Raw genomic sequence first — 9864 nt, 5'->3', positions numbered from 1 at the left:
CAGCGAAAGTTACTACATTTTCGTTAGTGACTTTGATAGTGTTTTTCTTCTTATCACTTGGAGAATTTTGTTTCCAGCAAGACCTTGCCTGAAGAATGTTTCATTATTTGTACCGCTTTTTACGAGTGTTTCTAGGCAGCAATATAAGCTCATTTTCAGTTTTCATTCGGGAATCTCCCGATTTCTCGATTTAGCAACAGAAAAAGCTACAAGTGCTTTTCGTTTAATTCCTTTGACAAGCGGCAGGTAAAAACTTAGTTATCTTTGCTTTTCATAAATTCCTTGTCTGGAATTTATTACATTCCGTTTTTAATTATCTCATCTACAGACTCGTTTAATGATTCAGAAATCAATGATGACTTTCAGTAAATTATAAGAGCAATTAAATCTTTCTAATCGATTTTTCTGAATAATTTTTATTTCTTGAATTGGAAAATAAATAATAAAAGAAATGCACTTAAGAGAACCATTTAACGCATCACTTGTGCTGCTACGGCTGCATTAGCTTTAGATCTTATAAAATGCAATAATGTACGACTTGAAGAAATGTAAAAATTTTTTATTAAGACTAAATCTTCACTTACTCTATACGTAGTTGGTGAGCTTATAAAATTGATTTAAATTGCCAAAGAAACAAAGAAAATATTGGAAAATTTTTTGTACGCTGCATGTGTCATAACCTTGCTCTGGGTAATTGCTTTTCAGACCCAATCGAAAGCGATTGCGAAATAACTGAGCCTACATTTTGCGCCTACAAATACATACATAATACATACGCACGCATGAAGGCAATCTGGTTAAGTGTCTGGCTGCGTTGTGAATAAAATAAAAAACCGTTATTCCCATAATGGATACTATTGGTGTTTTAAATGACTGCCAGCCACTGTGCTGTACACATATTCCTTTATATTCCTTGTACTTATATGTAAGGGTTTGGGTTTTTTTTTTTTTTTCTTTTTTTTGGTATTTGTATGGCATTCTGGGAAAACGGCTTTTTACAATAATCGATGACGTGCATTTAATTGAATATGTTTAAGTGCTCTCTGAGGAGGAAAGGTGGAAAAAGTGGAAAGGCAAAAAAAAAAAAAAAACATAAAATACCGAATGACCTATTCGTTCGTGTATGTGTGCGTAAGAGTTGTGTGTTGAATATTCAGCATAAAGAAAAAAGGATTAAAAGTTAGGTGATGCATAAACCTATGTTTGCCTGCGGTTTACCATGCGGTACCTTTACTGACAACAAGTGCAATGAAATCAAATATATATATATATATATATATACATACATATACATATATGCAACTATGTATGTTTATATGTATGTGCGTGTATATGGATTTATTGTATAGACAGATACGAGTGTTTGCCCACAACTATCTATGTATGCATATATTTGCGATTTTACATTGCTTTGAAAGCTCACACTTTAGACTTTTGCAACGCACACACACATAAGCTTACATCTATGCAGGTAACCAAAGCAAATATGTGCAAAAATAAATATACGAGCTGCCATTATTCACGCACACACACACATACACACACACACAAATACATAAAAGCGTATCACAGGCACATCATGTATATATATACATACATGCATACATACATACATGCATACATACATACATACATACGTATATATACATTATAAGTAAAATAGTTACATAGTCTGTACACATTCGTAAATGGTTCATTAGTAACGGGAAAATGCAAACATCTACACATATATTGCATAAGCTTACCTTTCTCGTACGGTATGCATAAGCAAAAGTTAAAAAGTATCTCCTGAATTCATAGGTTTCACAACGGCATTGAATAAGAATTTCAACGCTTGCCAACAACTTGAGTGTATGTGTATGCGGTTTTGTTTGTATTTGGTTTTATGCTTCTATAAATTGTGTAAAATAAGTTTATGTTAGAGTTTATGTTGTTTGCTTGTGTTTACAATCGTTTCAAATTGTTTTTACAATAACTATACGTGTGCTGGTGCACAAGCACTCTTGTCTCAGTGCACGCGTACGGTTGCTTGTAATGCTTGTAGTTTCTTTGCATCTGATGTGGTTGCTCACTTTGTTCTTTTTGAGTTCTCATTGCCTTTACTCTGGCTGGGGTTTTTCTTCTTTTTTTTTTTTTTATTATTTTTCGTTCTTTCCTACGTAAATAAATAATGTGAATGAGTCCTGTTAGACAGTTTGCCAATGAATCATGAAGAGTTCGTTATCAATTTTAAGAAAAATTACGTTAAAGTGAAACTACACTTTTATTTATTTTTTTCGTGATTCTGTTGTTGCTGTCACTGTCTTGTTGTCATTTCATTTCTATGAACTGATGTGATTCGGTCCTTCTTAATTATATCTGTCTTAAGTTTGAATATTCGCAAAGAACATTCAAAAGTTCGCAAATTCTTCGCAATTCTTAACTGATTTTCAAAGTATAATTTTTACATAGCTGGGTGTCCAAGATTCGACCTAAAGTGAATATAAATGCATTATCAGTGTTTTTTGCTATCTCGAGCCATTTATTTGTGAAGATATAAAAAGAAAAGTTTTTTCCTTAAGTATTTGAAAAGCATTTAATAGTTTGAATATATGTCAGCCAAACCAAATGTTTTTCTTGAGGAGGAATATGCAATTTTCAAAGAAAATATGCAATTTCGCATAAGTTCTTGTATCAAATAATTGATATTTTCACTTGACATAACCGCAAAAGAATGGTTACTAATCAGCCCAAGTATAGGATGTCTTCGTTATGCTCGTAAATGAGTTAAAGATTGAAAAACGCAAAAAAAAAGGAAAAAAGAAGAAGAAGAGTTGAATATATTATATCAAGTTCAGTTAGAACTACATAACTACATTGTATTGATTTAGGTGGAAATATATTCTGAATAATTTATAAGAACGAGCGCACAGCAACAAAGGAGGACACTATTTATCCTTTAAGAATTTTTCTTATAATTTTTACAGTTTTTTTGTGAGCATAATTGTCTATCAAATGCAATCACATAGATTTATAATGCTATGGGATATACAACCGACCAATCGAGTAGCTCGGTCCTCACTCTATCAAATCAAATCGAGTTCCTTATATAAGCTAGTGGAAGGCATATATGAACTATTCAGCTTAAACTGAATATAAATTCTTGGGGCGTTCTTTAATAAGTCCGTTTTATTTACTCCTACAGGCCACACTTTTCCATTCATGCCGGCAGATCATCAAATTTGTTCTGTTTTTCTCACGTCTCGTCCGATTTCTTATTAATATCGCAATAGCTTTTAACTTGCTTGCGTGCCACTCGATATTCTCGCGCGTCCATGTAATCTAATCAATATTTCTCTATAATTAAAATGACTGCCTTCATGAAGCGATCAGACTATCTTTTCTTTAATAAGCCTCTTCATCAATGGGCATCAAGTCAAAAGGACCTGAGTTCATTAAGGCGTTTTAATAATAGTTAATCAAAGTTCTTATGCCCCAAGCCCTTCTGCCATAGTCAAATGAAAGAGTCTCTGGGTACAGCTGGATTTTTTTCTCAACTTGCTGTTGATTGATATAAAAACTTATTCTAAATATTCTTTTTTCTATAATTTTTAATAATCAATTGGTTTTTCCATGAATTTTAAATATTGCACTTATGCTTTTGTGGTTTGCAGTGTGTGTCCTCTTATGGGGAAAAATAATAAAATCGAATCAATTGAGTGTGAAAAAAATGCATATTATTCTGCTTAATGGATTACAAGGGTTAAACGACGCGTTGTTGTTTGTAAGCGATGATGAGAGCAGGCGCTGCTTAAAGATATGATCTCTTCAATCTGAATTCTAAAGTAAATAAACACAATATTAATAAAAAAAAACGATTTTTCTCGCACTAATGCGAAAACCATAAATATTTTCACGAGTAAATTATAATTTTATTTAAAGTGAATAAATTTTGCGGTCAAATGGAAAGGATTATTGTATAGTTTGTGATTTTAACGCAAAAATAAAACGCAACATATGCAAAGTGGGGCGAGGCGGGGCGAAGATACTTTAGAGTTTCACTCTGACGAAATTCTTGATGGATTGCGACCAATAGAAGACAATGGAAGACGATTTTAATAGTGAATGCAAATCGGTGAAAATTAGTTCACGGTTGTATAAAACAAATAACTGAATAATAGAAACATTACTTGATAATGGTATCAATGTAAAGATATAAGAGCATAGTTGTCCTAACAGCTTTTAAATGCAAAGCAGGAATCGTTCTCCCCTTCCTAGAGGAAGATCTTTAGATCAATGAAGTGATATGAAAAAGGATATATAAAGAGAGTAATTGATTCTTGCAATTTAAGAATCTTTGAATAAATTATATAAGTACTTCCCGCTCGTTTTCAGGGTCCAAAGTTCAATCCTTCGATATCATTAAAAATTTCGTATTTTACTCTTATTTTATAGACTTTGCGTCGGTTAAATTCAACCACGGCCTTAGAGCCCTCTTGCTGACGGGTAGAATAATATTCAAGTTTTCCAATATTGCTACAATTATCACACTTTATTATCACATATTATATAGGTTTGACGATCAGTCTTCGGTAAGCTGCTAATAATTTAAGATTTTCAGGAATTCTTGCCATTTAAAGGACTCAACACTTCTATCTATCGAGCGTACAGATTTTTGATCATTATAGATTTATTCTTATCTCAAAATAGATTTAAATTTTATGTAGAGAGCCATCGAAAACTTCAGTGTTCAAAGTCATGCGGATCGAGCAGCTAGCACGCATTCACTTAATAAAATGCTTTTCAATTTTCTATTTAATCACTTCGCTTAAATTAGAAATCTGTTTTATGTGCAACAACTCTTCTCTATGCTTGCTAAATAAAAGGGATGAAGAGATGTTCGTCCCGCGCAAGGGTCAAATTGACTGACTGCAACAAGAGTTTATTTTAAGCATAAGTTGCGCTCATATGTAACTCTCCAAATTTTTCAAACCGCAAGAAGAGAATATTTTTTTTATTTAAGGATTTTACTAAAGTTGTCCGCTTGGACGTTTAATTTTTTATTTATAATATAATAAAAACTTATATTTTTTATATATATTGCAAAGTTACTTAAATATTTAAATAAACACGTATTCGTGAAGTAAGATAGAGCTAAAGCCCTATTACCGGGTTGCGGTCGAAATCTGCAATGCCTGCTACTTCTTCTGTCGTTCTTTTGTTTTTTCACTTCTCCTACATGGAGTAATCGGTGGTTGATGGGTTACTTCTGATAAAGTCTTTTTCATTTATTCGATATTTGGATGGAAATTAGTTTACGTTGATGGTTGGACTTGTATAAATATGATGAGTTAACCCGAGTTCTCAATTTCATGTAATTTTTATAAAGTCAAATAACTCTTACTGTAGGAGACAATTTTCGTTATACCCATCTTTATCCATACCTAAGTAAGTGAAGACATATCGAAAGGTTACGAATGCTATGATAAACGCAGAGTATGATAAAGAAAACGAAAAGCCAAATAAATAAAAAATTCGAATAATAATAACAAACACAACTCAAGCATATAAAAACATTTTTTCCAAATATTTACGAAAAACATACGCACGCACACATATGTGCAAATATTTATACAAATCTTTCTAAACATTATTTTAAGGATAAGTTTGCGAAGGAGTAGGAGGAGACCGAAGGCATACAGAGCTGCTTTCAATTTTTATTTCACATAATTCTTTTTGATTATAAACAAAAGGAAAAATCAACTATTGTAACAGTACTGATGCACATACATCCTCATACTCATTCATGCACAAACACACACGATTACTCCCATCCATACTTCTATGCTTTCATATGGATATGAAAACTTTCTTACTATATATGACTTTTGTTGAATTTCTTTCTTGAAATGGTTTTTTATTTGGTCAATCGAACTCGTTTATTATGTTTGTTTTAATGTTTTACCAATTTTTGTGTGTGGAATATTGCACGAATAGAACGATATACATGTGAACGTTCTTGTGAAGTTTGGTATGTGCACAGCTATACGAAAGAAGGCAGAAGGCAGAAGGCAGAAGGCTCGAAAATGGTAATCGAAGAAAGATAAACATAAAGTGAAAAAAATCGTACTTTTGCCTTGGGTTGAATTTTAGAATTCCAACAGACCTTACAGACGACCTTACACATTTGTTTATCTGTTTATTTATATATACCGTTCGCTCCGTTCCTATGCAATATAAAATCTGGACGGAAAATTCTATAATAGATCCGATGAAGATAGCGTGCAATATATATATCAAAATATATCTTCAAAATATTAATCGTTTGAATATTCCTTCCATGGATTTAACTCGTAGGCCCATAGACGGGCATTTGGGAGTAAAGGAAGTAACCTTCAGTCATCAGACTCAGTATCGGCGAAATCTTCGATTAACTTTGGGAATTATGAGTAAAAGCGGTATATTGGTGGTTCAGAGTTTCGAAGTGAAGCTGAGAGATAGTTGAAAGACTTCTTTGCCCAAATTTGCTTGTTTCCAATAGTAAACGTAAGCAAAATTATATACATTTTCGAACCGATTTTCCGTAAGGTCTCATGTGAGAAAATTTCTACTCACCCCGGTATTAAAACCAGATGCATCGAACCTTTCGTTCTGCCATAATTTCTTTGCAATTGTGGGCAGGTTTGCGAGTGGGTGTATTTTGAAATCTGATTACTGAGGCTGTTATTATACAAATTGCCTGCAACAAGTGGAAAGTTTTCGGATATATGCGCTGCATGTTGACCAACTTTTTGTGCACCACCTGTGCTCTATCGAGCATGGACGAAAGACAGGAAAACATGTTTGCTAAATGTATCTTAACTACATTCAGATTTTAAGGCGTTAGGATAATAATTTTAGCTATGGATAAGTTGATCACGATAGAACGGATAGAAGAGTAAGAAGTAAAGTGTATACCCAACCAAGCCTTCTCTCTACTCTCTGGGGTATATTTTTAACTCTTTTAAATGGAGCGAATAGAGAAAAGTTGATTCGCCTAAGTTATTCGACGATCTTTGAAAGTTAGAACGATAAACATAAATGCTTTTTATACTCGTAGAATTTAATTTGAAATGATAAACGTTTTAAATATGACAAATTTCCTCTCTCTCTTTAGCTTATTAAAGAAGTTGCGATAAGTCAAAATATGAAATAAAATTTTTCTTTACTTTTGACGTGAATCGACGGATGTAACATTGCAACAATGTAGGGGATATTGTAATCAATTTTTATGAGGATTCTCTCAATTTGCGTTTAAACTTTTCCTACATTTTTAGCACATTCAAGCGTACAAGCGTTTGCATTTACATTTTGCTATAGCTTCAAAACATATAAAATTCCAAAAAATTGAAAGAAGTTGTAATCAAAGTTATATTGTGCTTAGCTTGAAATACCTGATATATCCTTTTTCCACTTTGTCATGGGTACAGCACGTAACTAAAATAGAAATAAAAATAATGCATTCTTATTGCAATTTAAAATTTCGTTATTGTTTAACTTTTTAGACAAACTAGTTTGGCTTTGTTTTACTTAACAACTTTTGTACACGTATGAGGTATTTAAGCATTCACATCCGCTGCCAATAAGGCAGAAGCAATTCTACGAAACTTCTGGTGGGCATCGATTCGCTTTCAATTAAAAAAGATCATCATCCTCGACCTGCCAACTAAGCCTCGATATCGACACAAACGGAAGCTCTTTGAAATTAATTTAACATCAAAAGGAATTGACTATGCGTTGCGTACTATACGCCGGTGCAACTGAGTCATATTTTTCTTAACATCGCGCGTTACACTGTGGCAGGTAGTCTTCATATGATTTGGATAAATTCTATCTTCTACTGCTAAACGAGGGAACGCAACTTGCTGCGGCGATATCGAAGAAATAGACCCATTAATAGACCCATTAATTTGACTAAATGACGCCCTTTACGAAGAACCTAAAATGTGTATTCACTCCTTTTTATGGTATTGGAGGCGTCCTATTTATGCTATTGGCTGCTTTGTCCATTTCACTTGAACGGAAAGTCATATCGTTCTTCGAGGCAAAGTTTCGATTGATTGAATGTATTCAACTGACACGCACGCACCCCCTGATTCGATTTCGCTACTCATGTCTATGTCCGGAGTACACATTTATCTGAGGTGCGTTTCAATGCGATGCCACCATTTCACAAATTGTACATACCATCTGTCTTGAATGTAAATTTTATAAACATGATTGAGTTTAAGTTTTCCTCTAGAATGTTAAAATTTTACCTTATCTTAAGTTTAAGAGTAAGACGTTTAAGCTACACTACGGCGTCCAAACACGTTAGCTAGGGTTATGCCAACGTCGACTCGGTATATACATTTTAAAGTATTGAAGATTGATAACACATACGCCTATATAAGCATATAGAATTTGAGTACAGAATTCGTGGAAGTGATTTTACTCTTCGGATGATGTAAGATGAATAGATCCGTTAGGTCCTTTCTGCATGAAATTCATTTTGCAAGGCGATGAGTTCATTGCTGCCAAAGATGATTCTGCCTCGTTAGGATTGTCTTAATCGTGTCTTCGGTTATCTGTGAAATAATCCTTGATCCCGAAGGCGACTTAACGAAAGCAGTATCAGTACTGTCGCTTGTCAATTCATCCACTTCTAGATTTAATATTATCGTGTTCCTCCTCAAATGTATCAGTGAGATCATCATCATGTATAACATCAGTTGTGGTTGCACACTGTCTTTGGGAAAAGCTGCGATAACCTCAGCGTTAAAAGACAGTGCTCCGTAGTGATTACATTTTGAAACCTGAATAGATTTCAAATTGCAATGAAATAGCAATCGCTTGGCACGATTAAGTTGCAGATGATCATTTCGCGCTAAAAACTTCAACTTCATTGATACGTTCAGATTTGATGGCCATAACGTGCTTATAAATGTTTAATTCGCGCATGATTCGTGTTACAGACGATTGCTGCGATTCTTTTCAAACATTTGTAGCAGACACATCGTATTGTTGTTAGGAAGTTAAGCGACTTGCTTTGAACAATGATTATTTTGCGCAGACTGTGCTGTGATTCGTTTGGTTACATATTTTCTCTGCTGTTGACTTACTTTCCCTATGGCTTGCTTAATTTCCTAATTGCGTTCAGCAAAATTTTGTTAATAACTCTCCCTCTCTCTCTTTCGGAGACGTTTCTCATTCGCTTTGCGAGTAAATAAGATAAATAAAATAATTAACTAAAAAAGGAAAATTTCCCTATACGAAGCCACTTGAAAATTTTTGTTTATAGTGCCGTTGGGTTTGATTATTTTCTCCTTTCCTGCTCGTCTAAGTGAAAAAGTAGAAAAATTTATTAGCACAAGTTATCTCCTCTTTCAGCAAACCGAAACGATTTAAGCAAACAAACAGCTAAAGTTATTTATGAACTTGACAGAGAAAATTGCTATGTCTTCACGTATTAACAACAACCGCAAAGCTATGTATGTATATAGTAACAAAATAACTGTTAAATACATATATATTTATGTGTGCATAAATACGACGACAAAAGCGAGAAAACAACAATAGCAACAATAGCAATGAAAACTTGACATAGCTGAATTTTAAATAAAACAACAATATCAGCAGCAACAATAACAACAATAAGAACGCAAATTTTTATTTAACGTTTATACTTTATCGCATTCAACCACGTCACACATACATATACGCACATCGAAACAAAATAGGAATAGTGGTGCAGGAACAAAAGCGCGAGCAACAATAGCAACAGCAGCAGCAGCAGCAGCAGTAGAGATACCCGAAACCGCAACGTGTTGCTATTGTCAATGCAAAAGCAATGCTTGTCGTTGTTGT

At 33.6% G+C, this 9864-nt stretch overlaps 1 long non-coding RNA gene across 1 annotated transcript; it reads right to left on the bottom strand.

The window, feature by feature from the left end:
* Positions 1-5338: 5338 nt before the first annotated feature.
* On the bottom strand, positions 5339-7828 carry LOC119635139. Its single transcript, XR_005247023.1, has 3 exons — positions 7517-7828; positions 7413-7455; positions 5339-5423 (listed from the first exon to the last, which is right to left on the bottom strand). It is a non-coding gene; the product is annotated as an uncharacterized LOC119635139 (long non-coding RNA).
* Positions 7829-9864: the final 2036 nt, after the last annotated feature.

This window comes from Glossina fuscipes, unplaced genomic scaffold (genome assembly GCF_014805625.2).
Source record: "Glossina fuscipes isolate IAEA_lab_2018 unplaced genomic scaffold, Yale_Gfus_2 3, whole genome shotgun sequence".
Classification (NCBI taxonomy): domain Eukaryota; kingdom Metazoa; phylum Arthropoda; class Insecta; order Diptera; family Glossinidae; genus Glossina; species Glossina fuscipes.
This window is presented reverse-complemented; position numbering and strand designations above follow the sequence as displayed.